At 37.1% G+C, this 18,335-nt stretch overlaps 1 long non-coding RNA gene across 18 annotated transcripts in view; it reads left to right on the forward strand.

Moving 5' to 3' along the window:
• Window positions 1-18,335, forward strand: part of LOC123789238 (uncharacterized) — a 685,069-nt gene that overhangs the window by 142,589 nt on the left and 524,145 nt on the right. The gene's annotated exons all lie outside the window — the stretch shown is intronic.

Raw genomic sequence — 18,335 nt, forward strand, 5'->3', positions numbered from 1 at the left:
GAATTTGCCACTGGAGGGCCATTTGTAACTTGAAGTGAAGACTTTTAAGTTGAATGATGAAGGAAAACTCCAGATTACAGAAGGCTAAGGCATTCATAATAGTTAAGGAAATGCAGAGAGAGTGCAAGCCCCTCTTGCAAAACATTGGTTAATGAAGGGAATGGAGGATACAGGAACAGAAGGGGAGTTACTTTCTTCTTGCCTGAGGTTATTTTTTAGGAAAGATTTTGATAACTGTGAGAGCCCATGTTTACTCTTTTCTATTGATACTGCTTTCCTCATAGGATCTATCTTTAAAGAATTTAATGCTATGGCATTACAGATGTTAATGCCATAATGGTCATCTAGTCAAATGAGGGAACATCCTGTAGATGCTATCTTAAGATACATTCTGGTTTGTTAGTAGCAGATATTTCTAACTTTCTTCAGGGCTTTCTTTATAGTCCCATAGATAACTTGATTTGTTCACCCTAAACATAATTGAGTATTTTAATAAAGTCTCAACTAGTGTTAAGTACATTATGATAACATTTAAGAAATATCAATTTTACATGGAACATGATAAGCGTCGTGTAATTATTTGTTTTCATCAGTATCGTATTATTTCGTGTTATTGCTTGTTTTCATCTGCATCTTATTATTTCTACTTATACTAGTGACTCTTTTAGTTTAACTTTTCTTTTACTGGGTTATAAGTTAAGTTTTGGAATTTTATTTCCAGCTAAGAAAAAAAAATTGGAAAATCTTTTCTTCTGATAGATCTCCTTGAATACTTCATCTGGAGATTTCACCCTTGTTCATGAACGTAACTCCTCCCAACTCAATTGTATTTTGAGATATTTGATACTGTATTGGAGTCTCTTTAAATGCTAGAAGTTCATTATAGTCAAAATATGCTTTTCCTTTTTCACAGTATTATTTTCATATTCACCTTATATTACTGCTTGGAAACTGGTGATGTCTTTAAATGAGGTTGAAATCACCCAAATTTCACCTATTAAATTCTTTTTAGATGTGGTCTCTCTCTATATATATACTATTACTTGCATGTGACATTCTGTCAATTATGTATGAAATGTTCACTATATATGAAAAGTAGCTACATTTCAAAACTACAACAAACAATATCTTATATCCACTCCATTAAAATGTAAAGAGGGAAGCAAAAGACCAAGAGAACAGTTTATTTTATCATGCCTTCCTGAATAATCTAAAAATAAGGCACAAAACAATGCAATTTCAATGCTAAAATCCTTTGATCTGAAATGACTGTTAATATCAAACAAGAAAAATTTTGAACAGGGATAAAACATGATTAATTTCAAAAATATATTTCATATATATCTTTCACAGGTAAAGGTGAAAAGAGTCTAGAAGCCATTTCACGCAGGTTGGTTGGCTTTGACAGTTGGCTCAGAACAACCTTTGAAGGTCCATGAAGCCACGTCAAGGGCTGACCCTGGAAACATGGGGTTTTGGGGAACCAAGGCAAGGAATTGGTTAGGCTGCTATCTTTCCTACTGAAATCATTCCAGCTGGAAATTTATTTGTTACATATTGAAGTCATCCATTGGCTTTCATTAGCAGAAAGAACATTACAGTTTAAAAGTGTTTTAAAGCCATGGATGCAACCTCTTATTTCCCCTTCACTGTTAGAGATTAAGGGGACCTCTTCACACAGGTGAGTTATGAGCCAAGCATAGAGGATAGGTAGGCTAACAAAAACTGCTGTGCTCTTCCTACCCCAATTAATGAAAACTGTGTTATGCATATAAAACTGCTGATGTTTTTCATGTGTTTTCCTTGAAATATGAACGAATTCCATGGAGTCTCAGGATACACAGGATTTTAGATCAGAAAAGGATTTTTGAAATTAAGTCCAAGGTCCCTTGTCTGGCAAGAATCCTTATAATATCAGGAAAAGGGGACACACAAACTCATATCAATGTGTCCAGGACAGGGTTCCTGAAAACTCCTCAAATAACATTTCATTCCTGGGCAGTTCTTAATAATATAACGTACTTTCCATGTCAGTTAAACCTTCATTCCTGTAAGATCAACCTATTAAACTTCATCTTTCTCTTTAAAATAGTAAAGAATAAATCTCAATCATTTTCCATATTGTCATTTGGATTGGCCATTTACATGAATGTAGAAATGTGCTAATGAGTTGGCATTCTGCTAGTTTCTTTGCCCAGACTTTTGGCTGTGGGAGTTGAGGGACTTTCCTAAAGGGGGCTGCATGAGAAGTGGTATCTTTATGGTAGATCCTTCAGGTAGAACTGGTTGATGACGTTGAATGACATGTAATAATGGTAACTGTGAAGACTGGCTGTGTTCTAAGTTCCCCACTTACATTTACTTATTTAACCTCCACAATACCTTGTGAGTGAATACTATTGTTATCCTAATTTACAGATAACTGAAATTGCCCCAATTCATGGAACTAGTAAATGATAGAGCATGGATTTGAAACAGAAAGACTACTAATAATAATGTTTGGAGAGTCCAGAGGGCATGCTGGACAGGGTCAAGGAGCAATGGGAAAAGGCAAGGAAGTGGCAGATCAGTAAGATGGTGATTAGCGATATAAAGTTCAGAGTCACCTTGCTTTGGAGAGAACCTGTAGTCAGAGCTTACTGCTTATAGAGTGCAGAGAGAACACTCTGTTTTTTCCAGGGGCTGTTGTGTGTTATATTACTCATCTTTCTTGACAATGAAATGTGGCTTCTAAACATTTCGCCTATGGCAATAAACTCTAAGCAATGGTTCTTACTCATTTTGGATCATGGGCCCTTTTTGAAGAGGATGAAAGCTTTTCACTTTCTCTGGAGGGAGAAAAGACTCATAGACATAAATATAGATGGAAAATATTTATTTTCCAAAAGTGCAGGAGAACTGAGTAAGGCATATGATTTTTGGAAGGACCCTATAGGGAAGTAGGGACTGGATGATATTTCCCAGGGATCTTTATGGGACAAGGAGAGACCTATGTGATAAACACAGATATGGAGAAGTCAAATGTATGGATATTAACTGCAAGAGCAAAGAAGGATGCAAATCAAATCCAGAAAATCTTATGAGCTGTTGCTTCATGACTTCACAAATTATAGTACATCCATAACACTCATGATATGTTTGATGTAATTGGAAGGTGTTTCTCATGGAGGCAAGTGAGAGGGGCAGAGCTTTACTCCTGATCCAGCAAGTGAGAGGGGCAACATGAAGTAGGCTACACAGATTCCAGATCAAATAAAAAGAAGCACAAGTAAGACACACACAGGGTGAGGGGACTTATCAGTGCCCCGGGCCATGAATTTGGACTTGGGGATCTTCCCTGCCCTTAGAGGGTAGGGAATTTTTACCCAAATAACATTGATGTTGCATGCATGTACTGGCGAGACTTCTCCCCTGTCGCTTCTAGGGCTTCTTTGACTCTCTGAAGCACTCCACATGCTTTAGTCCTTGAACTGCAAAAAATGTTTCTCTAATATGAAGCTGGCTTCAAATGACAAAAATGTGACCCTAATCAATCACCAGCTGCCTTTCTACTGTACAGGAATCTGAGGATATCTGTGAGTTTCCTTTTGTGTGTCCCTGTTTTTCCTTCATGTGTCACTGAAGACTGAACGAGTTCATTATTGAAGCCACTGCTTATGGAGACTTGGGGCACTGATAGTGTCTTAAGTGTCATGTCAGTTCTCTGCTTTCACTTTTCCGTTCCCTTTGACATGGTACCTGCACCAGCAGGGAATGTTCTGTGGGAAGTTTGAAAGTTAGGCTGCCTCTACTGTCCAAAGGGACGCAAAGCCCCAGCACACACAGGACTCAGTCCAGCTTTCTCCATGGTGGAAGGCCAGTGTTATTTCATAGGCCTTTGTCTGCCTGATTTTGCTGAAGAAGCAAAAATCCTCAGGAATAACTCTGTGATATCACTGACTTCAACTGGTTTTGAAGAAACAGTGGCTTCTAAGACATTTTTGAGTTTGTCAGAACTGAAGCCTACATATATTTTCCTTTTTGTTGCCCAAAGAACTAGAACATTCTTGCCAGAGGGACTAGGCATCAAATACGTAGACATCTGGGCAGTATCTTCAGCATACATCAGATGCCCTTCTCATTTTTCTATCTTTTAAGGGATAGATGATCCAAAGGTCAAACAAGGCAAAGGACCTCAACTAAGCAGTATTGGAAACAGCTGTTTACTTGGTGGGTCTTAATTTAATATTGAGATCTAGGTACTTGGAATATAAAAGTGAATATGATACTCCTATTGTCCTCACAAGGTTCGCATTGTAACTATGAATATGGGTACAAAGATATAAGCATGTTGAAAATGGAAAAAAATATGCTACTTATTTAAAAAATGAAATCTCCTTGCACATGTATAATTTACCTAACCATGCATACATGGACTTAAAAAGTAATTAACACAAGTATTTAAATAATAATTAACAGGGGTGCCTGGGTTCAGTCAGTTAAGTATCTGCCTTCAGCTCAGGTCATAATCTCAGGGTCCTGGGACTGAGTTCCATATAGGGCTCCCTGCTCAGCGGGGAGTCTGCTTCTCCCTCTCTCTCTGCCCCTCCTCCCTGCTTGTGCTCTCTCCCTGTCTCTCTCAAATAAATAAATAAAAATTAAAAAAAATAATTAACGTAATAAATAATTTGTCAGTAATAAGCCTGGTAAAACCCTAGGTTCTTGAGTTCATTTGTCTTGCTCCCTCCAATTTCAGCTTGGTTGTGAAATTTCTGATATCAACCCAGTGAGGCGAGTTGAAAACTGAAAAGCATCAGTCTAGAAGTGCCCAACTGTGGTAGACAGAATTCTAAAATGACCCTAATAACCCATGCCCTTGTATAATCCACTCCCCTTGAGTGTTCTTGGAATCTGTGAATATAGTGAGGTTCTGCTCTCATGATTGTGTTATATTACATAGCAAATGTGAAGGGATTTTTGCAGATATAATTAAGGTTCATAATCAGTGGATTTTTAGTAAATCAAAAGAGAGACTATTATACTAGGTGGGCCTGACCTAACTAGAGGAGTCCTTTAAAAGAAGGTCTGGAGCCTTCATTGAATTCAGGGAGATTATTTTGGTGATCATGAAAAGGAAACTGACATGTGGTAAGAAGACGTCATTCTATTATTCATTCTGTAGCCATGTCTACGCTCTGTACTATGCCCTCTCACAGACTATAGGACACAAAAATGAGTAAGATATAGCACTTGCTTTTAGAGAGGTCTCATGTTAGTGTGTGAGAGAAAATGCACAAACACTTGCAATAGTAGATAAATGGCTTTTGAAAAGTTTGCAGAAGATGATATCGAACCAGAGCCCATGGACTACTCTCTTCTCCCCAGCTGTCAAAGTCTGTCCCAAGAGAAGTCTGCTGGCACTTAAGCTGAGTCCTGAGGATAAGTAGGACTTGCCTAGTGGGTGAGGAGCCGGAAGAGGGAAGGGCATTACTATTAGAGTTAAATGAATGCCAAAGAGCAGAGGTATATGTGAATGTAGCAGAGTGCCTACAGGGAGAAGCAAGAAGTGAGGCTAAAAAACAGGGAAGGCCATGGAACAAACAGTTCTTTATGCTCTACCAAAAATTTTATACTGTATTGCATAGGCAATGGGAATTATTGAAAACGTGATAAAATTTGTAATTTTAAAACAATATTCTGAATAAAAACATGGAAGATGGTTGGGAGGGAAAAAGGAAGACTGAAGGAGACCAGTTATTAGATTCTCCCCACTGTCTAAGTAAGCAAAAAAGAAAAAAAAAATGATTTGATCTAAAGCAGTAGTAATAATGGCATGGATGGAGAAGAAATGATAGATTTATTGTAGAGGTATTTAAGAAGTGCAACTGGCAAGTTTTGGTGTCTATATGTCAGATGGAGAGTTTGAAGTTGAGATAGGTTTTTGGCTTTGCTGTGTCCATTCAGGTGTACCCAACATAGAGGAAGAAATTATACTGATTACAATCAGAGTATAGCTGGAGGAAAGGGGAGGATATGATATTTATTTTGGGATATACTTCCTTTCAGTTGTGGTGAGATCTAGTAGACATTTAGATCTATAGCACCTGTAGCATTAGAAAAGGGTCGGATATGGAGATGAAGAGTTAGAAGTCATCAGCACTTCCATCTAGTTGGTGCTCTGTGTGTAGATTAAATCACTGTGAGTGAGTGTAAAGAGTAAAGACAGAAGGATGAGAAGAACAAATCTTGGAGCATGTCAGCATTTAAAGTGAAAGTGGCATAAAGATAGCTGAATATGTAAACCAAATATCAACCATCAGAAATATGAAGTAGTTGTAAGAGTCAGGTGAAAGCCAGAAAAAGAGACCATTTCAGAATGGGAGAAATGATACATTTTTGCATGTACTTCAGAGAGTTTAAGGTAACTAAAAGATGCCCACTGATTTTGAGTTCAGATGTAATATTTGGCATTTTTAAATTTTCCTTCTGGGGTCACTTCTTTGTAGCATTAGCACTCAGATTTTGTTTCAGGGAAATTGACCTTGACTTCTCCACTACTAGTTCATGTCCGTTGGGTGAAGCTGTCTCTACCCTAGCAGTGGGGGTGAAGCATGCAACCAACACCAAGCCAACAACACAGTCTAGCCTCCTGGTCATGGAGATCGGTTTACGGAAGGCTTATAACACAAGTTAGGCTAAACAGAGTCAACAGGATAAAATTTCCTGGACTTTGTTTTTGTTTTTACCATAAGATTAAAAGGTATTTCACCTTCTGGGTTAGTGTGAAGCAGAGCAGACTGAAGCTGCTTCTGCCATATTGTGACCATGTTTATCCTGGAAATGGACCCAGTGCTGAGGAAGTGACTTGAGAAATAGGGAGAAGCCACAATCTGGCTTGATACTAAACTCAACCCTATGTTGTTTAGTCACGGGATCTGAAATATTTCTTTTAAACCCATGAAGCAGGCCAGGGGTGTTGGTTCCTTTAGTATCAGTGCACCTTCAACGTGCTGATTTTACATTTCTTTTTTTCATTCATTCAAGAAACATGTATTGAGACTGCACCCTGTGCTTTGTATTTTTTTAGGCACTAGAAATGGGGGATACAGCAGTAAATAAGCAAGAGAATATCTTTATTCCCTTAGAACATGCATTTTAATGGGAGATACAGAAATCAGTGTAAGTAAACACACACATCTAACTATGATTCAGATAATACTGCTAGGAAGAAAATTGGGAAGAATAAAAAATAGACAATTTTGTGTTCATATTTGAGGTGGAAAAGATAGGGAGGTCAGGGGAGTGAATTTCTTCATAGCATGTCAGTGAAAGGAACATTTTATTCAAAAAAACTAAAGGGTTGAAATTCATTCAACAATCCCTTGATCTTCAGAGAGGGTTTTTTCCTTCTCTCTTTCCCATCTGATACTCACAGGAAAACATAAAGTACCATCAGTGCTTCTTTTGAGAATCTCAGGCCCAATTAAAAAAAAAAAATCTTTAACTATGTAATATGAATTGCATCTGAAGGAATAAAATCGAAAGGAACTAGTTGAGGCCATTCTGGGTCCTACACCCTTAAATGGTGAATACAATATTAGCCTCCAAAAAGATGACCTGAATTGGACAGACTTGGGAATGAGATGCTCTGTGAAAGGTGAATATTCAATCACAGGCTGCAGTTGTTGCTTTTGAATGTGTTTCTTTAAAGCTGGGTTAAAGGATGACTTGCCATAGGCTTACAGGGAAAGGGCTGTCTTGGCAAGGGAACAGACCCTAAGCTGTGTCCTTTTCATCCGTCTTTAAAATTAAAGTGAGGTTCAGCAGATACCTTGAGGAAAGATATTAAATTGCAGATTTTACAGTTTTGTTGTGCCTGCAATTTCCCAATGTTGCTAGTGAGAAGCTGAGAAGGCCCTTAAAAGCCTTTGTGCTTGGCACCTGCAGAAATCTAATTTCTGATGAATAGGGCCCTAATTGGGTCAATTATTCTATTATACCACACAAGAGTACTTCAAACTGCTGCTTCAGTAAAGAGAGAGCTTTAGTCTCCCCATTGGTGTTCTCCAATTTGAACAGAACTCAGAATCCTGCGTTTAACTTTTCCTTTCCCAGTGTCAATTTTGTCCTTCCAGTCTCAGTTTATCACATGTGAGTCAACTGCCAATAGAAGTGAAACCACTTTTTCACCTTTTGAGACCATGGGTAACATTACAAAAGAGATTTTCTGACTCCTTTAAAAACTGTTTCTCATACATTTGCAAATATATGAGCCAGGTACCTCAGTGAGGCTTATTCAAAGGGATTATTTTTTTTTTTATTAATTGTTATTATCTTTGGAAGAGGAAGAACAGAGAGGAGTCTGCATTTTATTTGTGGATTATATTACACTTTTGCACATTTAGAAGGCTCTAATTTCAATTGTATTTCCTTATTATTTCAAAGGATTACACCAGTTACTTTTTCATAATCTCGCATAACATGTGAGTTAGAAAGGAAAACAATATTTGGTAGCTGATACATGATGACACTTATAGACTCATTATTTTAATGGATTGATTTCGTAGACATTTCCTTTATGCTAAATGTTCTGCTTTGTAACCTAGGAAAGAAGCTTCTTTAATTAGGAGGAATACTTTCACTCACGAGTTGATCTGTAGCTCAGACTTTACTTGAGAGAACATGGAGTTAGGCCTCTACCAGCCGTATATTAAAACTAGTGCTCTGCAATAACTTGTAGCCTATGAAGAAGTTTCGCTTTGGCATGGGTAAAGCAGAAAGGGCATTGTCTTAACTTTTGTGAGAAGCCAAAGATACTCCTATCACTTCAAAACATTGAATTCAATAACGTACTTAATGAGATATTCTATAAGAAACTCCAAGCTTAGTGTCTGGCACAAAATTGATTTTTTAAACATTTTCTTGAGCTGTACAAGGTACTGGGTACTGATGTTGGCATAACAGGAAATACAACAGTGAAAATATGAGCTAAGTACGGTCTTTATTTTCAAGTAGTGTGTAGTCTAAAAGGGAGATGAAAAACTGCATGCTTGATTGAAATATAATGTATTCTGTAATGAGTATCATCAGAGGGTTGCGAAGTACTATGAAAGCTTAAAAGCATGTGTGTGTGTTTCCGTTTTGTAGCATCCTGGCATATTCATTTTGTAATTTTTGAGTAGAGACATGCATGTCTGGACGAACAGGTACCAATTAGGTAACTTCCCTAAGGTATGCATTGATACTTCCCACACACTAACATTGGAATTGATTTTTTTCTGCTTTTGCTCTGGAAACCCACGCATCTAGTAAGATATATGGTTTGATTGATTTTATGGTGAGTCAGAGGGAGGAGAAATTAGTATGCCACTTTTTCTGGTTTCTTTCAGGAGGGGCTTGGAAGAAATTATATGTTTACTATTTTATAGGAATTCTCCATGGATTAATTTCTTTCATAGAGGCAGTACCATTTTGGTTAACTCTTTTTCTTCCTCAAAGAAATTTTGAAAGTTGAAAGTTTTTATTTTTAAGCCTTTTCTATTGATCTTAATTAAAATTTGGCATTTTCTGATGAACATATTGACCTTTTCATTCCTCAGGTGAAACAATATTTTAATCATGTTTTCTCCTTTTCTCCATTATCATGTATGTTTCTTTACTATGTCTATTATTATTTAGTTTGGCAACTCCTCTAAAAGGTTAGTTTCTCAGAGAAGTTCCATTATCTAATTGGTCATAAGTTTAAGCAGGGACATTTGGCAAATATTTGTCATATCTCCAATCAAGAAAAATTGTAGGGATTATTTATGACAACAGTTGTTAAAGTATATGAAGTATTCTATATGAATTATCTCCATCCTCAGAGATCTTTGAAAGAGGTATTGCAGTCTCCATTTTAAAGATGAAACTGAGGCCCGGATAGTTTAACTTGTTCAAATTCATACACTTAATACATAACAGTGTTCTGAGACCAAAGCCTTGTGTTCTTCATCATTCTACTCAGTTTTAGTCCCTAAGTTACTCCCTAATATTATAACTGTTTGTGGAACCACACAACCTCAGAAAGTTAGAAATGCTCTGCTAAGAATGTCCTTTTGAATATTCATTCCCACAAACTTAGAGGCAACTGCGCAAAGATTAACTTTCCCCCTTCATTTTTAAAGCTCAACCTTCAGTGTTGTTCCTAGAGGAATTGGAACAGATAAGGCTTTGATCATTAAATATGTTGCTTTGAAGATACGAAGAAGAGGGTTAACTCCTTTGCGCAAAGCACCTTCTCTCACAGTTCTGGATGTGGCTGAGCAGATTGGTCAGACACACTGTAGAATTAGACTTCTACTGCACACTTCAAATGAGATCCACATTCAATCATCTCTGCTGCCTTTAGGCCATCAGTGAGTAGTTATGTGTGAGAAGAAGCAGTCTCTGCCCTCAGGGGGCTCTTAATCTGTTAGGTGAGGCCAGGCGCGCTCAGGAGTAGTTATAAGGCAAGGTGTAAAAGATGTTTAAGAGGCAAACAAGACTGATGTGAACTATGACAAGCAGGAAAAGGAATCACAGGTGGGGTGTCCCTTAAATGTTTTTTACTATAAATGACATGAGGATGGGGTGTCCCAGAATACAATGTAGCTCCTGGCACATAGGACATGCGCTCTATAAAATTAATACTGGCAACTAATTTTAACCCATTCTTGTGCCCATAATGTCTAAGAAAGTGAGGAGGGATGATCTCTTAGTCAGTAATTTGTGCACACAGTATCCAGTGAGCTGCAAAATGGAACCTTCCCTCCCATGCCAAGTGCCCAGTAGTCATATAGAGTCCATCTCCGATAAGCATCCAGAAGACTCCTGCACGCTCCAGGATCTCTTCCTCTTTTTTTCTCAGACCTCCTGGTCTCTTCTCTCTCCAGTACCCTCTACTATAATGGAAGCCAGGGGCAACACATACTTGTGCCCGGCCTTTATCCTAAGGAGGCCTTAAATCTTTCCTGTTCTCCAGGATGAAACATCCTAAAAGGTCAATAAAAATTTCTCTTGCCTATTATTGACCACCTTTCAAAGCATAACTCAAGTGTGCTGTTATGGGCATAGTCTTTGTTATTGTTTTACTTATGTTAGTAAGATCTCTCCACTGGGAGGGAAGAAATAAAAGGCCTTAGGAAGTGTGTGTGACATGGACAGTGGGAGACAGGGGGAGGACACCCTTCTTGATCCCCTTGAATGAATGAGCAGTGGTAGAGGATTCTTTGGCAGAGTAGAAGGGGAGAGATTCTTGGGGACTTACAGCATGTGGGGCATGTTTGGTGAAGGGCACTATCATTCTACTGGAATCTAAGTTACATGTAGTAATGCACTTGAGTTGTCAGAAAGAAAGGCATCTCCCTTTCTGTCTGCAATAGAAGCCTGATGTCCTGCACCAAATCTGCTCCATCCAACTCTCAGCTCACCTGTTGCTGCAGAAGACCGTTCTGAAAGGAAGTGACAGCTTTCATTCCAGGCACGCTCCACCTGGAGGCTTTCTCAGGAACCAGGGGAGCTTCCTCAGCCCAGGTGTAGACAGCCAGAAACTGGATGGGGGAGGGAGTTACTTAATTCTGATGTCAACTCTCAGCCAGTGCAAGACAGAATTTGATGGCTAACTGCCCCATATTCCACCTGTGGTGAAGCAATTCTGAGTGTGATTTATATGATTTCTTAGTCCGCTCGGAGGGTTGAAGCCTGTAGCATGATCAGAAACACATCCTTTATTGTCTCTTTTCCCATACTGGCTTTATCTTCCCATGCTTCACTTATGTTTTCTGCAGCTAAATTCTTCCTTAGGGCCTTTTTGGGGGGTTACCAAAGCTGAGATGCCATTTTAAAACTTATCTCTATATTCACCAAGCCTTTCCTATCCGTTCCCTTTCCAGAAAACAAAACAATATTATTTTTTTCTAAAATCAGACCTTTTTTTTTTTTCCTCTCCCAACATTATGATCCCCTTTCTTTGCTAAATTTGTAATTTCCTCTTTGCTACTTTCTTATTTTTTATAAAACCTCAAACTATACTTAAGCAGGAAAAGCAGAAGGAAATAAACAAAGACAAACAGACTCCTACTTCATTTGGTCTTGTCCACCCCAAAGGCTTCACTTTTTTCCTTCTCATCTTCTTCTAGCGTCTTTGAAGAAACAGTTTACAAAATCTGTCTCAAGTCTTTAACCACCAATTTGCTTCTTGATTTACAATAGCTAACAGTCCCCACAACCAATTGAACATGTTTCTTTTCTTTTCTTTTTCTTTCTTTTTTTTTTTTTTGAAAACTAACTGCCAATAACTGTCACACTGGAAAATCTAATTGCCTCTCAAATGTCATCTCATATCATTTCTTAGTATCATGTGGTGCTGTTGAACATCCTTTCTTCCTGAACTGTTTTCCTCTGCTAACATCACACCCATTAATATTTCTTGGTATTTTCCTTCCTCTCATTTCTTCCAATAACCTCTACTTAGTGATTTCAATCCTTCCAATGTCTTTATCCTAATATCAATGATTTATAACATCTTCACTCTTGACAATTAGGTCCTCCAAATTAATTTTCTAAAATTGATTTTTTTTATCTTCCTTCCAACCCCAAAACTGGTTCATTCTTGTATTTTTCCTATATTAGTTGATAACATCACTATTGACCATGCTCACCAAACTAGCAACTTTTGGAATCTTCTTTCTAATATCCCTTAGTCTTACTCATCACATCCAACGACCACCAGTTTACATCATTCTACTTCCAAAATAGTGCTTGAATCCTACCTCATCACATTTCTGTTCTACATTTCCTCTACCACTTCTTTGGTCTTGACTCCTAATAGAGTTTTTTTCCTGATTCCATTCTTTTCCTTCTCCAATCATTTTCCATAGTATATTAGAGGTTACTAATGCTGGTAAAGGTAACACACAAGGATGATCTGCTTGTAGTTAATTTATCAAATACACTGCCGTTTATCATAGCTCTATGCCTTGCCGTACCCTTGTTCTTTCTTTCTGTAAGATAGTGGCTTTAAAAAAAAAATTATTTATTTATTTGAGAGAGAGAGAGAGAGAGCGCGCGAGGCAAGGGGCAGAGGGAGAAAATTTCAAACAGACTCCCTGCTGAGCGTGGAGCCTCAACGTGGGGCTCCATCTCACGACCCATGAGATCATGACCTGAGCCAAAACCAAGAGTCAGACACTTAACTCACTGAGCCACTCAGGCGCCCCTGGAAGATAATGACTTTTGAGTGGCAGATAACGCGTTTAAAATACTTCCGTCATTCCACACTATTACCAATTGGGCTTGAGCTTTAAAATGTTCGTTACTAGGGGGGGATAAAGCTTTTTGGTATTCCTGACACTAGAGATAATTTTCTAATTTGTTCACTTTCAAACTTTTTTACTCATAGTTAGAAAGGGATGGCTTTTAAGATATCTGCCAGATTTTGGTATGTAAAATTTAGGTTGGGTTGCTGGTGACTCTGTTTTTACCCCAGAGTATAGACCCCCTCCTGGCAATGGTAAGGGCAAAGAGGACCTTCTACACTGCATGATGCCTGGGTGGGTGTGGACCCAGGCCTCACCCTTTTCCTGGTGCATTTTCTCCAAGCAGAGATGTAGACTGGCAATTAAAACAGGAGAGGGAAGTTGGATGCACAACTGTTTTCATTTACTATCACACTGTCTGTGTCAGCAGGAAAACTCCACACTATTCCACACCAGATGTTCTCAAATGCACATCCTTAGATGGACAAATGTATATAAAATTCAAAAACTCTTTTTTCATTATTTTCTCTATAAACTTCACCTGAGTTCCTCACTTTAGGTAGTCTTATAATGCCAACTATTTGAAGCCATTTCAAGCCTGTATTTATAAATCTTTTGGTGATCAGATTATGGTGAATATTTTGGTGTCTCATAATATCACTTTAGCACCTACAGAATCCTTCTTGACAGTCAGATATGGAAAAAAATATTATGCATCCCTGTAAAGAATCTTCTACTTTTTATTGTATCTTGTAGACATCAGTAATTGTAAAATCAATCTGGCTTTTTTTTTCACTATTTGTGTGATTTTATTATTATTTTTTGGTATTAAGTTTCTCCCCTCAGACTGTTATCTATCCCTTAGTAAAATACAATTTCAACTATAATGTAATTATTTTATTATAAGCTTAATTCATCCTTATATTATGCTTTCTAATAATTTACTGACTATACTACCTATAAATGGCTATGTAATTAATTGACATTCTACATAGTGTGTACAGTTATATACCAAAGACTTTTTTCTTATTAGTTAAATGACTTAAAGATCTAAAATCAAACTTTAATAATGTGATTATTTTTTGTTAATAATACAAAAATTATTTTAGAACCAAAAGATTTTGCAAAGACTTAGCATGAAAAAGCTATAAATGAAACATATAAATATTAATACTATATTGCTCCTAGTATCTTACATCTAGACTTTTTAATATTAGGTTAGAAAGCTAACTAAAGGATTTATAAAAAGAAAAAGATTAACCCAGCAAAGACCAAGGAGACCAAGATGAGTGGAGAAGCAAGACATCTATAATCAAGAAGAGTAATGTTTTTCAAGAAGGATTTATTCAATTTCCATCATCCTATTACCTCAATCTCAGTTTTGGTTAGAGATGGAGTTTATTCAATAGGGTAATAAGAATCAGAATTAGGGAGCACCTGGGTAGCTCAGTCATTTAAGCATCTGCCTTCTGCTCAGGTCATGATCCCAGTGTCCTGGGTTCCAGTCTGGCATCAGTCACCTAGCTCAGCGGGGAGCCTACTTCTCCCTCTTCTTCCCCACCCTCTCTTCCCTGCTTGTGCTCTCCCTCTAGCTATCTCTGTTGCTATCTCTGTCTCTCTCTCAAATAAATACATAAATATTTTTTAAAAAGAATCAGAATTAGAAGAAATTACTTTTCTGTCAAATGGCTTAGAGCAACCCAGATTATACATTCAGTAATAACATATGCTCAAATGTGAATATTTTATCTATTGAGCTACATATTAGGTGATCTTTGTAGAGACTCTGAATATTTTGGGTTCACAGGTTCACTCCTAAAAACAAGTAAGTGTAAAATGCTATTGATGCACACCAAAGCTAACAACCCAGAATTTCTCAGCCTCACATATTATATATATATAATAAAATCACTTGAAATCATATTTTCCAGTAAGACATTTTAATAAGAATTCCAAAAAAATATGACTTACAATTATTCATTACTTCATAAGAATTTTAAGTTCACCTAAAAACTACTGTTTAGGTAAGTTGCATGGTCTTAACATTTTATAATATCTATTTTCCCTTGGCAGATCTAAGCAATACACTGTAACAAAACTTTTTTTTGGAGAAATCAAAGTCAGTTTCCAGCAGAGAAAATACTAGATTTTGGTTAAGGAAGCAAATGGACATTTTTGATCTTTAAATTTCCCCCTGCAGGTGATTACAGTTCAATCCATGGTCTGGAAACTATATTAAAATGAGGATTCTCATTTTGGCTGGTAAAGTGAATACTTTGCATAACATATACTGCCCCAGGTATCACTACTCTTTTTGTGGAAAGAAAGTGTCAGTCCTCTTGCTATCTGTACCAACTTTTTTCAAAACAGAAATTTTCAAGTGAACAAAAAGTTTACTTAGATACAGGAGAGTTTCTCAAAAGTACAAATAAATGGAGAAAGCTTTCTATCAATGTGTATGAAAAAAACTTCATCAAATTATTGGACCAAATCTAGACTCCCAAAGAAGGTAAGACTTGTCACATAATCGTACTTAATGCTGACTCATATTGGCTAGTGACACAATGAAACCAATTGGGAACTGCTTTCTGGCATTTCTAGCTCACTTTTATTTCCATCATAGACTCCTTTACATTTGTATTGTGTTCAGTAATGTTCAATGTGCTCTCACAGACTTCGTGTCCTTTGATTCTCTTATTTGATCTCTTTTATTTCCATATATCAAAACTAGTCCAGAATAAAAATCATCAAAATGTGCTTTTTTGCAATGAGTGATCCTGATAAAGGGTCAACTCAATGTCCAGTAGATTAAATAGTCCCTTTAATGCCCTGCTTTGCATGGTACATTTGCTTCCTAAAATCTCCTTCACTGGCCTGTTTCATCCTTGGAAAATCCTCATTTAAAAAAATTTACTCATGTATTCAAACTTCAAATATTTACTGAGATCTAATTTAACAAAATTTACTGTATTTCCAGTCATGCAATAGATACAAAATTGGGTCTAAGTCTTAGCGTTTGACCCTATAGAACATTCAGTGGGTTCACTTTTTCTCTGGAAGCAAAAGTAACAAGCCCAACCATCTGTCACTTAAACAAGAAAATATATTGCTTAAGCAAAAAGATATTTATTATACCAGAAAAAACATATCCCTCAGCAAAAATGAATTCAGATTTCTGCACATTGTCAATGTTCCAATTAAACTCCCATTGTGACATTTGCTGCATGATTATCAAAGGATGTGGCATCCAATAACCAGAAAGAGCTAAAAATGGATGGTGAGCTGAAGTATCTTTGACCTCCAATTTCTATGATACTGATTTTTTTTTTTATTAGGACAACTTTGTAGTTTATGCAGAATTGAAAGGCTGTTATCCAAAATAATCCAAGATAATTATTCATTAGACGGTTTAACTGCTACAATGACTCTTTCAACTGCTATTAAATGAAGAAGGAATGACAAAGTTATCTATCATTGGGACTTTAACCTGGAGGGAAAGGTTTGGATTGACAGGGGCCATTTGGAATATTTCTTGGTAAAACCAGTGGTGTAGTTTGCTGGGTGTTAAAATAACAACAACAACAACAACAACAACAATAATAATACAAACAGGAATTCGATTTTACTCCCTTTGACACATTTATAGTTAAGTACAGATAGGACAAATTCCTAAAAGGGAGGGTTAAATAATATAAAGGTAACTGCTATGGAAAATAGAAAGGAGGGTACTATTCTGGCTGGGGATATTAGTAAAGCTTTATAGAAGAGGTAACAATTAAGTTTTGAAGCATGGGGAGCTTTGGAATATATGGAAATTGAAGGGAGGAGGAAAGTTAGCCCATGACATATAGAAGGAATAGTTTGAACAAAGATACAGTAGTAGGAATGGAATGGTTGAAAAGAGAAATAACAAGTTGCTAAATTTTCCTGGAGTATGTGTTAATATATGGGCTTGTAGCAGGTATATGATCCAGAGGGTAGGTTAGGTATAAATTTTGTAAGGTCTATTAGCCAGAATTCAGTTGTAGATGGCATAATCCACTCTAGCTAGCCAGAAGGGAATTAAACAGATGATTACATATCTTACCACATCAATGCAAAGTCTGGGGAAGGGGTTCTGGGCTGAGCTGTCAAAATTACTTCATAGTTGAGAATCATATTGCAAAATAGTCTTAGAAAAAGGAATAACTGCCACAGTGGCCACCACAGGAAGCAACCTCCCTTCTTTTGGCATAATTGACTAAGAGACTAGTTCAAAAGAAGAGGAGCTGCCACTTGAGCGCAGCATTCCCAAATAGGAATTGACCAGACAGAAGAGATTCTTAGGTAATTGCAACATGTAGCTATCTCCACATTTACCAAAGAGCCATATGCCTACCATTTGCTCTTCCTACTTTCTCTAAGTCCTGAAAAACTGTGTGTTTCTCAAAGCTAAGTTAAATGCAGAGAGACCTCAGCTGCAAAACAGTTTGAGGCATGTGATCTTTCTTTTCTAAAGTCTGACAGGAAATCACACTGAAAATTGTTGGAGAAGCATTGAGTTAGCCAACCTGCCATATCTCTTAAAGATGTCTTAGATGGTGACACTAAACATATTGGGCTTTGCCTGTGTCTTGACCATCACAGATTTTCAAGTGAAGGAGAAACACACTAAAGGGGTGTTGGGAATATTAATCTGGTAGACAAAAAAAAAAAAAAATTCATGTTTCTGACTAACATGAATTATATAGGCTTCAGATGTCAAGTAAATATGTAGCATATTGGACATAAAATATACTGAATGAAGAACCAGTCTAGAGATTTCAATTTTAGTCACTAAATTGAAGAGATAATTGAGTCTGGGCAGAGGAAGTGATGGCCAAGTGAGAGGAAAATGAAGAGGAAAATGAAGAAGGGCAGCCAAGGGAGAAAAAAACAAAAACAAAAACAAAAACAAAAAAAATCTCGGGAAACACCTATATTTAGCAGTTAGAATGAGCTGGAAGAAATAGAAAAAGAGAGCTAAGGAGTAGAAGAATCAATCATCATGGACATTTAGAGAAGAGAGAACATAAGAATGAATCAAGAAGAGTATGATCAATA

This window comes from Ursus americanus, chromosome 3, assembly GCF_024610735.1.
Source record: "Ursus americanus isolate L20-20 chromosome 3, mUrsAme1.1.p, whole genome shotgun sequence".
Classification (NCBI taxonomy): domain Eukaryota; kingdom Metazoa; phylum Chordata; class Mammalia; order Carnivora; family Ursidae; genus Ursus; species Ursus americanus.